This window comes from Triturus cristatus, chromosome 8 (genome assembly GCF_964204655.1).
Source record: "Triturus cristatus chromosome 8, aTriCri1.1, whole genome shotgun sequence".
In the NCBI taxonomy this organism is placed as follows: Eukaryota; Metazoa; Chordata; class Amphibia; order Caudata; family Salamandridae; genus Triturus; species Triturus cristatus.
Window position 1 is genome coordinate 472,034,059 of NC_140591.1, and position 13,041 is coordinate 472,047,099.

General features: G+C 48.3%; 1 protein-coding gene across 1 annotated transcript in view; it reads left to right on the forward strand.

Annotated features, from left to right (window-relative positions):
• The window catches only part of RNASEH2B (ribonuclease H2 subunit B), a 247,040-nt gene that overhangs the window by 155,697 nt on the left and 78,302 nt on the right, over positions 1–13,041 (forward strand). The gene's annotated exons all lie outside the window — the stretch shown is intronic.

Consider the following 13,041-nt stretch of genomic DNA (forward strand, 5'->3'; position numbering starts at 1 on the left):
CTTACCTCGTGACTACAATCCATCATTTCTACAAAAGGCATCGAAAGCTCTCCCCTGCTGTTTTGTGAATTACAATTACTGCGTCACACAGTCCACGACGAGTTACAAAATGGTGGTAAGGCTGGGCGGGCCTTGCTTGCACACTGCCGTCTCACAAAGTAATCAGACGGCAAACTCAAGCTCAGAGCGGGCCTCAGCTACTCACCATTGCAAAGTTAAGCTGCATCATAGTAAAAAATCAATTGCGGTATGTCAAATACCAAGAATATGGATGTTTCTATTCTCGTCTACTGCACTCACTTCACCGAGGAGTGCTGTGTCTGTGTTTGTCCAAAAAAGTAAGTAAGGGTCGGTAGTCGGATGGATCTGTAAAAATAAATGCAGTGAAATAGCGTTTCACAACTAGTCTCTCACTATGTGATGTGTACAGTCTTGCATTATGTGAGCCTCCACTCTGGCCTGTCACGATTAATCACAGCTTAACTTGAGCTCGGAGTGGGCCTCGGAGATCTCGCCTATATAAAGTTCCTTCATTGTACAAATACAAATATCGCAGGTAACGATATGTTCGAGGCATATGAGCTGCAGATTGTACACTTAGCATAGGTCGCCATCTGGTGTTGGGCCCGGATGTTTGCAGTTTGTTTTTCTTCTTGGACAGTCTTTGGAAGTCACGAGTTTGGTGACTCCTCCTTCGGTCCGATCTGCGCATGGGCTTCGGCTCCATCCTCAGATTGTTTTTTTCCGCCATCGGGCTCGGATGTGATACTTCGTGCTCCGGCTTCGAACTTCTACGGTTCCAGCCTCGACGGAAAATCCTCGATTCTTCGAGTTCCTTCATCATCTTCATCTCTCGAAGCGGCACTTTTCTCCATCCCGTACATCGACACCGGCCTTCGGGCCCTCCGCGACTCCGGTCCCGGCCGATGGAAAGGACTCCGTTCAAAAAGTGCCCAAAATGTGGGTCTAAATTTCCCCACACCGACCTCCATCAGGTGTGTAACCTTTGCCTCTCTCCGGAACACGAGGCTAGAGACTGCCCCGCCTGCAAGTCTTTTCGATCGAAGAAGACCATCCGAGATCGAAGAGCTCGACGCACCATGGCGCACTCATCCTCGGCAGCTCCACCGGACATCTTCGGAGACGACGCCGAAGCTTCGGGGCAAACACACACCGAGCAGGAGGAAGACGTCGTCAGCGCTTCCGAGGCCGACGACTCCGACGTGGAGGACGTTACACCAGCGCAGCGGGCCGTGAGTACTATGCCCCCTCCCACCCCCGCGCCGAAAACCAAAGAGACTCAGGTTACTCCCTCGCCTGCCGGCCTGGGCAAAACCAAAACTTCGATCACCCCACCTTCGGGCCCGGTGTCGAAGCACCCAAAGTCTCATGGCAGCTCGGGATCGAGCCAGCCGACACCCGGTGCCGAAAAACAGCATCCGGCACCGAAGACTGCAAAATCCAGCTCGACTCCGAAACCACCGGTGCCGAAGCCTGGACACTCGGTGCCGACCAAACACAAACACAAATCTGTCGGCACCGACGCTCCGGCGCCGAAACATCATTCGACGCCGAAACACCCGGAGACCTCAAAAAAGCATGGCGCACACAGACCATCGAAACCCCCGGTTCCGAAATCACCGGTGCCGACAGACGACTCGACACCGTTGGCTCTGTTTACACCAGACCCTTTTCAAAAGACTTTGTCCAAAGATCCAAAGACTGGGTTTTTGACTTTAACTACCAAGAAAAGACGCCTTGATGCTCCGGCTCCTCCTCCTCCACCCAAAAGGAAGGACTCTGCTACTTCTCCCCTCAGAGTGCCCTCCCCACCACCGCCTCCCCTACCCACACCTCCTCCACCGCCTCCACCTCACAGGTCTCCGCCACCTTTACCTCACTACGATCCGGCCCCATCCCCAGATCCAGATGATGGGGATCCGGACAATTACCCGGCGGACCCCCCAATGGATCCCACATCACCAGGGACCCCAGATCCATGGGAGGATTACAATAACCCTGATATACCCAATGTACCTCAGGACGACCTATACCCATCAAGGCCGTCTCCTCCAGAGGACTCCTTAGGGTTTCATCATTTAGTGCAGAGAGCAGCACACTACCATGGGGTGGACATGCACAGTGAACCAGTAGAAGAAGACTTCCTACTGGATACATTTGATATACAAGACAAATCTACTTCCATTTTACCCATGCTTAAGGGTGTCGCCAAGCACGCTACAGAGGTGTTCAAAGACCCTGTTAGAGCCAGAGTACTGAACCCTAGAATAGAGAAAAAGTACAAGGCGGCACCCACAGACCCTGCTTACATCAAGGGCCCTGCTCCCCTAGATTCCCTAGTTGTCTCCACAGCTAGAAAGCGGGCTAACTCCCAATCCTCAGGAGATGCCCCACCGCCAGACAAAGAATCTAAACTTCTGGACGCGTCTGGTAAACGCACCGCCTCCCAAGCTGCAAACATGTGGCGCATTGCAAACACACAAGCACTGCTTGCGCGATATGATAGAGCACACTATGACGAACTAGAGGCTCTTATGCAGCACCTTCCAGAAAAATACAAGCACAAGGCTCATGACCTCATACAGGAGGGTAAACTAATCACAAACACCTCCATTAAGTGTGCCCTCGATGCAGCCGACACTGCTTCTAGGGCCATAAATACCAGTGTCCTGTTTCGCCGCCACGCCTGGCTCAGGATCTCAGGGTTCAAACCTGAAGTCCAGGCATCCATACTCAATCACCCCTTTGACCAGGAAACACTCTTTGGGCCAAAGGTAGACGAAGCGCTCGAAAAGATGAAGAAAGACACAGACACAGCAAAGTCTATGGGAGCACTCCAAACACAAGCCTCCAAACGTTCCTTTCGACGCTCGTCCTTTCGTGGCACAGGTAGAGGCTCCTCCACCGATAACGCCTCTACCTCCTACAAGTCCCCTCCTCAAAATACCTTTTCAAAGGGCAATCAGAGAGGTGGTTACAGGGGTAACAACAATAAGGGCAGGGGCAAAACCAACAACACCCGTTCTGCCACCCCCCCCGCACAATGACTCCCCTCCGCTCCCCCCAGACCATTCCACTCCGGTCGGGGGCAGACTACAAAACTTTATCCACGTATGGGAGTCCATAACATCGGACAAATGGGTGACCCAAATTATTCGGTCAGGGTACTGTCTAGAGCTAACATCTACCCCACCCAATATCCCACCAAGGCACCGTCCAATGTCTCAAGAACATTCCACACTGCTCAAACAAGAGGTACTTTCACTCCTGCAAAAACATGCTATAGAGCAGGTCCCCGTCAACCAACGAAATCTAGGGGTCTACTCTCTATATTTCTTAATACCAAAGAGAGACGAGACCCTCAGACCCATTCTGGACCTCCGGCCTCTAAATGCCTACATACACTCAGACCATTTTCACATGGTCACTCTACAACAAGTCCTCCCACTCCTCTGCCAGGGAGACTTTCTCACAACCTTGGATCTGAAAGACGCATACTTTCACATTCCAATACACCCCTCTCACAGGAAATACCTCAGGTTCGTGGTGGACGGGCAACATTACCAATTCACGGTTCTCCCCTTCGGGGTCACCACCGCACCACGGGTGTTTACCAAATGCCTAGCAGTAGTAGCAGCACACCTCAGACGTCAACATATTCACGTCTTCCCTTACCTAGACGACTGGCTGATAAAAGCCGCGTCCTACCACCAATGTGTGCAGCATACAAACAGCACCATCCAACTGCTCCACCAGCTAGGTTTCACGGTGAACTACCAAAAGTCCCACCTCATACCATCTCACACAAAGCAATACCTCGGGGCCACTATAGACACCTCCAAGGGTATTGCCTATCCAAACTCAGCCAGAATCACAAGCATTCAAGCCTTACGCAAAACATTCCTTCCTCAGCACTCTCTTCCAGCAAGAGTGTTTATGAAGCTCATAGGAATGATGGCGTCTTGCATTTTCATAGTGCCCCATGCAAGACTCCACATGCGTCCACTTCAAGAGTGCCTAGCACAACAGTGGAACCAGGCCCAGGGTCAGCTGACGGATCTGGTGTTGGTGGACGGCCGCACACATCACTCTCTGCAGTGGTGGAACACCACAAACCTTTCCAAAGGGCGGCCGTTCCTGGACCCGGTTCCTCAAGTGACTCTAACAGCGGACGCATCGCTCTCCGGCTGGGGAGCGCACCTTCTACACCTCACCATGCAAGGTCTATGGACGCCACAGCAAAAATCGCTCCACATCAACCATCTGGAGCTCTTGGCGATCTTTCTAGCCCTAAAATCTTTCCAAAAACAGATTTCGGGCAAAGCAGTCCTCATTCGCACAGACAATATGACTGCAATGTATTATATCCAAAAACAGGGGGGGGGACACTCTCCCCAGCTCTCCCGCTTAGCCCAGAGCATATGGAGATGGGCAATTCCTCAAAACATCTTTCTCCTGGCACAGCACGTTCCAGGCGTACAAAACACCATGGCAGATCTGCTCAGCAGACAAACGCAACAAATACACGAATGGGAACTGCATCCACAAGTTCTTCACCCATTCTTCCAACAGTGGGGGCATCCTCAGATAGACCTCTTCGCCACCCACGAAAACAAAAAATGCCCAAGCTTCGCCGCCAGATACCCACACCCATTGTCCAAGGGCAATGCGATATGGATGAACTGGTCAGGCAGATTTGCATACGCCTTTCCACCTCTCCCACTAATTCCATTAGTGGTCAGGAAGCTACAACAGCACTCCCTCACACTCATTCTGGTAGCTCCGACGTGGGCCAGGCAGCCGTGGTACACCACGCTACTACAACTGTCAGTGGTACCACATCAAAAACTGCATCTATCCCCATGCCTCCTAACCCAGAACCATGGAGAAATCAGACACCCAGACCCAGCTCAGCTCAACCTGGCGATCTGGCTCCTGAAATCCTAGAATTCGGATACCTTAACCTTCCCCCTGATTGTATGAACATCATCATGGAAGCCAGACGTCCTACCACTAGAGCATGCTATGCCGCAAAGTGGAAAAGATTTGTAATTTACTGCCGTAACAATACAATCAACCCTCTAGATGCATCCATACAGCACATCATATGCTATCTGCTCCATCTTCACAGGTGTAACCTGGCATATTCATCCATACGCCTACACCTTGCAGCGATCGCTGCTTATCTACAAAACAGGCAGCATTTATCACTCTAGAGTGCCCGCTATTAAAGCCTTCATGGAAGGCCTTAAACGAGTAATTCCTCCCAGGGCACCACCTTCCCCTGTATGGAATCTAAATTTAGTTCTCACACGACTAATGGGTCCGCCCTTCGAACCAATGCACAAATGTGAGCTACAGTTTCTCACCTGGAAAACAGCTTTCCTTGTAGCTATCACTTCCCTTAGAAGGGTTGGTGAAATACAAGCGTTCACCATACAGGAACCCTACATACAAATGCATCACAGCAAGGTCATACTTCGCACAAATCCGAAGTTTCTGCCCAAAGTCATTTCCCCCTTCCACCTCAATCAATCAGTGGAATTACCTGTCTTCTTCTCGCAACCCCAATCTGTTGCAGAAAGGGCCTTACACACACTTGATGTAAAAAGGGCGTTACTATACTACATACAAAGAACGCAACCCTTCAGGAAGACTAAACAATTGTTCGTTTCCTTCTCTCCACCACATAAAGGCAACCCCATTTCAAAATCAGGGATAGCTAGGTGGATTGTAAAATGCATACAAATTTGCTATCAAAAGGCAAAGAGAACATTATCTGTTCCCCCTAAAGCCCACTCTACAAGAAAGTTAGGGGCTTCTATGGCTTTTCTAGGGAATATACCCTTAGATGACATCTGCAAGGCAGCCACATGGTCTACACCGCACACCTTCACAAAACACTACTGTGTAGATGTGCATTCCAAGCAGCAAGCTAGGGTGGGCCAGGCTGTACTAAAGACACTTTTTCAAACAGCTGCAACGGATACCGGTGGTCGCCGCTAAGGTTGGGTACTGCTATATAATCTATGCTAAGTGTACAATCTGCAGCTCATATGCCTCGAACGGAATATGCTACTTACCAGTATGCATCTGTTCTTGGCATGTAGAGCTGCAGAGTTGTACACGCCCACCCGCCTCCCCGGCTACCTGTATCCGTTCCAGTACATCTTATTTAGATACAACACATGGGTTTCTGACTGTTATTACTACGCTCCATCATTTCCCTGTTGGCGAAAAACAATCTGAGGATGGAGCCGAAGCCCATGCGCAGTACGGACCGAAGGAGGAGTCACCAAACTCGTGACTTCCAAAGACTGTCCAAGAAGAAAAACAAACTGCAAACATCCGGGCCCAACACCAGATGGCGACCTATGCTAAGTGTACAACTCTGCAGCTCTACATGCCAAGAACAGATGCATACTGGTAAGTAGCATATTCCTTCTGTTTTCTTCGCATACTATTGCTGCTGCACTGCAGTGCCCCAAGTGTTCTTTGCGTGTGTTGGCCTGGCCGAAAGGCAGCAGTTTAAAATTATTATGTATCGGGATTCTGATCGGTGTCTCATAGCAACTCGTTTGTGATGTGCTGCTTGTGTGCAGTGTTGCTGAATTATTTGACCCTCAGTTCAGGCCTGCCCCTAAATGAAAAGCTATAGTCACAGGGAAGGCAAGCAATACAATCATAAGAGCAGTGCATGGAGCGCTACTGCCGCATGGCCCATGTTAACAAAATTAGCAGTGTTGTGCACACTACCGTCTCACCAAGGTTATCTATCTGTGTAGCCTTGCACAATACCACTAAACTGCCTTGCGGTGTCCAATGTGTTCTTTCTGTTTTGTTCCGGCCGAAAGGCAGCAGTGTGAGAGGATTAAGTATCGGGATTCAGATCGGTGTGTTTAACTGCAGTGAAATAGTATTTAATAACTAGCAAGTGGTGTGCTACCTGTGTGTAGTGTTGTTGAATTTTGTGACTCAGATCAGGCCTGCCCCTGTATGAAAAGCCATAAGCACAGCAGGCAAGGCAAGCAATGAAGCCACTACTAAGCTGCCTGTGCACGTATTAAACAAATCAGCAATGTTGTTGATATTGTGGCAATGTATGTAGATTGTCTGTGTGATATGGCATCAAAGGAAAGGTGCCTGGGCTAATTCTTCACCAAAGTAATTTAAAGGTCAGTGTTCAAGCCTTAACAAATGAATTAAGCCTGAATAAAACTACAGAAAGCAGGCATCTAGGTCCAAATTCAAGCAATAAATACAAACCATTTATCAGCACATAAATACCGGGCCTGGCAACAGATGGAAGGACATATGGATTCGGGCTGTAGTCTGCACTGTGTAAACACTGAGAAACGAAATCCCTTATAAGAAATGAATCTCTTTATTGGTGTCATCAAAACTACATGTTATAAAGAGAATTAAGGCTTCTACCATTCAGTTTAATACATATGTAGTTACAACATGTTAGCATTTTGCTCAAACCATAATGTACATTTTAATTTTGCAATACCCACGTGTTCGCTTGTTATTACATAATCGTTATGGTAGGAAGAGTTTCAGCTTTAAGCACCTGCCAGATGCAGTGCAGAGAGTGACAATCCTGTGTCCAGGTAAGATAATTGCAAACCTCTCTTGTCGCATTGTACACTTTGAATTTATAAACTACACTAACCGTTGAACAATTTTAAATCACTATTATATGGAGTATCTTTGTGTTTCAATATTTTAAGTTTCATTTCAACAATTGCTTTATAAACCTTCTTGGTTTCTCAAAATTGCTTGAAAATGCACAATGTTTCTTATTCTGGAAAAAAACAATTCCCGCTGGACGACCCCCCCCCCCCCCCCCCCCCCCCACCACCACCACCACTTTCAAATGTCCCCAACTGCCACTGGTCTTGCGTTATAGATTCAGACACAGGTTAGGAAGATGTGGAGCAGCAGCAGACCTCTGGCCGTAGGCCCGTACTTGGTGAGGGGTGGAGGAAACCGGAGCACATGTTTTGAGAGCATGAAACCGTAAAAGTGACATGGGAAGCTGGGAGAGTCATGGGAGTCAGGAAACCTGGATCATCTCTTGGTGTTTTATAAAAAAAAAAGCTCCTGTGCTCCAGTTTGAATTTACGATTGAAAATCAACCAGGATTGGTACTTTAAAATGTTAGATTAACATATTTAAAAGCTACGTCTTTTACTTGTTTTAAGCAATGATTTACAGATAAATATTGTTCAAGCTAACAGATCAACACTCATGTTTACCAATGCTTGTTTACTTTCTTTGCCGAGCACACAGCCCATATCTGCTCCGTCACAGTTTGGCTTTGAGAGTGTAGTGGAGGTGCGGGCGGATGTAACACTTAGCTGAAGGTTTTTCTGACGAAGGGAAGGGAAAGCAAGGGACCTTTTGCGGAGTGGCAAAAGCAGGTTTTGGACAAACAATATGCCTTAATTAGGTCAAACACTTGTAAGTAAGTGAGGGATGTTTGTCTGCAGGCAAACTTGAAGTCAAGGTGTAAGGAACAAGTGCTGCATTGTAGGGTACACTGCAAAAAGCTGTGATTCAGTGACTGCTGTTAAACACTAACATCATATCAACTGTGGTTTTGTAGTTGCTTTTTCTGATTGTGTGAGCATGGCTGTGTAAAGCGGCTAGAGGACTACATACCTTGATACTTGCTCATAAAACACTTGTGCACACAAAGCATCCCGTCCGCACAAAAGGAATTGCAATGTACTGGGCAACTTGAGGTGGTTTTTGCAGTTGTAAAGGGCTATGCGTGGTTTATGTGGCTTCGTATTATATTTAAAAAGTTACGTTCTAAAACTTCCCTTATCAACCATGCGAAATACATGCTTAATGTGTGGGAAAGCATTAAAATGATTGTTTGACCTGGAAGATGATAGTCCATTAACTGTCTTTCATATATAAAGAACAACTGTTCCTTCTGCTGTGCAATATATAAGGTTTCATGGTACTTACCTCCATTTTATCTACACAAATATCATATGGAATGCAATGCACCACAAAATGCTGAAGCCACTCTTAAGTGACGATGGTTAGAGCTGGTTCACAGTGCAAAAGCACCCACCACAGCAGATTCTGATTTGGCAAAGTAGTATATCAGCATTTCATATTGATTTTCCCTCTATTTTCTTTGTTATTTAAAATGCCTTTACCTTAAAATTTTCCTGCCGGTCAGGTGCTCAAACTTTTTGCCTCTGATTTGTACCTTTGACAGTCCCATTGACTGCCTTATTTATCCCTCCCCTTGTCGTGAATGTCTCAACCAGTATCAAATTGTGTCCATCTGTCCCTATCTCTCCATCCCTTTCCCGTCTCAATCCAACAACGGGTGCCCTTCCTCAACAATTTTAGACCTCTATTGTTCCTTCCTTTCCGTTTGCATAGTTTATTCTCTTCATCCATCTATTCACTCCTCTCCATCCATCCAACCAACAATCCATCCATCTGTTGCTCCACACACCTATTGATTCACCCATCATCCTTCTCTTCATACATTCATGCTTCCCTCCATCCTTCTTTCCATCCTCATGTTCTTTCATCATAGATTGTTTCATTTTTTCCCTCTGCCCACTACTACATCATAAAAAATCCTTGCAGTGGTATTAAGGTTCTACTTTTTAGTGACCAATGTCTCGATCAAAAGAGAGACAAAGGGCATTTTTAAAAATGTGTATTTTACCCACACTTCCCAGTGGTACACCCCTTCTCCACCATCAAGCTGCTTACATGGGGTTCATAACGCTCCTGTGTGGAGTCCCACTCCTCCTTCAGCAATCTTTTACTACCAATCTGTGCATTCAGAGCAAAGACACCTTTTATACTGAACGGTCACATGCTGCTGAACTCTGGCATTATCTCTCCATTCACCCCTCTCCCTACGTCTCACTCACAAACAAGCATGCCTTAGTTCAAAAGATGCCACCCCCACCACACACATGCAAGCCCATGCGAACAGTTGCTAACAAACCTTTTGGCTGATCCACCCACCCCAAAATGAAAGTATCTATCCACTATTTCTGTAGTGAAAACCTAGAAACAGACTGCATGACCCAGTGTGTAGTAATTGAATAGCTATTCCATCTGGCTGCACAGCACCCAGGATCATGTGCTACACGGCTAAACACTTATAAGGTCCCAAACACGAGGCCTATTGGCTATGCCCTACTTCTACCCTTTAAAGTCAAGATTATCACTTCCAATACGAGTGATCTGCATTTAGGATTTAGCTTTTGTACAGGGTGTAAGCCTTACTTAGGGCATGTTCTCACTGGCACAGTATAATTTATGCAAAAACATTAATAGGAAAAGAGTACATTTTAGTTCAAGGCATATGAGCTGCAGATCACACACTTTGCATTAGCTCACCATCTGGTGTTGGGTTCTGATGCTTGCACCTTGTTGTTGTCTTGGAAGAAGTATTTGTAGTCACGAGATAGGTGACTCCTCCCTTGGACGATAGTGCGCATGGGCATCGACTCCATCCTTAAATTGTTTTTTCCGCCATTTGGTTCGGATGCAACTTTTCTGCACCGGTTCGAAACTTCGTGTTCGAGGCATATGAGCTGCAGATTATACACTGTGCATAGATCGCCATCTGGTGTTGGACCCGGATGTTTGCAGTTTGTTTTTCCTCTTGGAAAGTCTTTGGAAGTCACGAGTTTGGTGACTCCTCCTTTGGTTCGTATTGCGCATGGGCTCCGGCTCCATCCTCAGATTGTTTTTTTCCGCCATCGGGCTCGGATGTAATACTTCGCACTCCGGTTCCGAACTTCCCAGTTCACCGATCGACTCACAAATCCTCGCTCATCGAGCTTCTTCAAAGATATAAATCATCTTACTCATCTTCTCTTTGGCACTTCTTCGATTCCGGTGGTCGACGGCGGCCTTCGGGCCTATTCCGGTTCCGGTCTCGGCTGATGGAAAGAACTCTCTTCAAGAAGTGCCCTCGATGTGGGTCCAAGTTTCCCCACACCGATCTCCATGAGGTGTGCAACCTCTGCCTCTCCCCAGAACACGAGGCCCGAGACTGTCCCGCCTGCAAGTCTTTTCGCTCAAAGAAGACCATTCGAGATCGACGGGCCAGACGCAACATGGCGCACTCCTCGACCTCCGCTCCAGTCGACATCTTCGGGGACGACGTCGAAGCTCCGGGACAGCAGGAAGTCAAACAGGAGGACGACGATCTCGTCAGCGCTTCCGAGGCCAACGACTCAGATGTGGAGGACATCACCCCGGCGCAGCGGGTCGCGAGTACAATTCCCCCTCCCACGCCGATACCGAAAAAGGCTTCGGTCACACCTTCGCCTCCGGGCCTAGGCAAGACCAAGGACACTGCTTCTCACACCCCACCTTCGGGCCCGGTAAAGAAGCCTATTAAGCCTTCCGGCAGCTCGAGCCAGCCGACCACCGGTGCCGAGAAACACCCTTCGGCACCGAAGAGAAAATCGGCCTCTACCTCCACACCGAACCCGGCGCCGAAGCCTTCGGGGTCGAAACCTGCCCCTCCGGCGCCGACCAAACATCGCAAGACCCTCGGCACCGACACTTCCGTGCCGAGACCTTCTTCGGCACCGACCAAAAAAACGGAGGTTCCAAGGAAGCACGGCTTCGAAAAACCTAAAAAGCCGCTGGCCCCGAAACCTTCGGCGCCGACCGAACAACCAGTGTCACAGGAGCTTTTCACACCGGATCCTTTGCAAAAAACCCTCACCAAGGATCCAAAGACTGGACACTTGACATTGTTTTCAAAAAAGAGACACTTGGACAAGCCAGCTCCACCTCCACCTCCAAAGAGAAAGGACATTGCTACCTCTCCTTTCAGGGTGCCTTCCCCTCCTCCTCCTCCACCCTCTCCACCCCCTCCACCTCATCGTTCCCCCACCTTGTCTCCTGTCCCAGACGATTTGGGATTTGGGGGACCCTTACTATGATCCAGCAGATGTGCCACAAGATCCCACCCCTACTGGATCTCCAGACCCATGGGATGATTATAACAATCCGGACATCCCAGATGTCCCACAGGATGACCTTTATCCATCTAGGCCATCCACTCCTGAAGATTCCTTGGGTTTTCACCATTTGTTACAACGGGCGGCACACTACCACGGGGTGGAGTTACATACCGACCTAGTGGAGGAGGATTTTCTCTTAGACACCTTTGACGATACACATAGGTTCACTGCCATTCTACCTATGTTAAAGGGCGTAATTAAACATGCCCCTGAGGTTTTTAAAGACCCAGTCAGGGCCAGGGTCCTAAACCCTCGGATAGAGAAAAAATACAAAGCCGCCCCCACAGACCCTTCTTGCATTAAAGGCCCTGCACCATTAGACTCCCTAGTGGTATCTACAGCTAGGAAGCGCTCAAATTCTCAGGCGTCAGGCGAGGCGCCCGCACCTGACAAAGAATCCAAGCTTCTAGATGCGTCAGGAAAGCGCACTGCGTCACAAGCAGCCAATATCTGGCGTATTGCCAATACGCAAGCACTGTTGGCCCGTTACGACAGGGCGCATTATGATGAGTTGGAGACCATCATGCACCATCTCCCTGAAAAGTACAAGACTAGGGCTAACTAACTTATTCAAGAGGGAAAAACAATAACCAATACCTCGATACGATGTGCCCTAGATGCGGCAGATACAGCCTCCAGGGCCATAAACACCAGTGTCCTTCTCCGTCGCCATGCCTGGCTCAGGGTTTAAACCAGAGGTTCAAGCCTCTATATTAAATCACCCATTCGACCAAGATCATCTATTTGGCGCTAAAGTAGATGAAGCCCTCGAAAAAATGAAAAAAGATACAGACACGGCGAAATCTATGGGAGCCCTACAAACACAGACTCCCAGGCGCTCCTTTCGCCGTTCTTCCTTTCGGGGCACGGGCAGAGGCTACTCCTCGGACAGTGCATCCACGTCCTATAAATCCCCTCCTCAATCTACCTTCACGAAGGGTTATCAAAGAGGCGGATACAGAGGCAATATTAATAAGGGCCG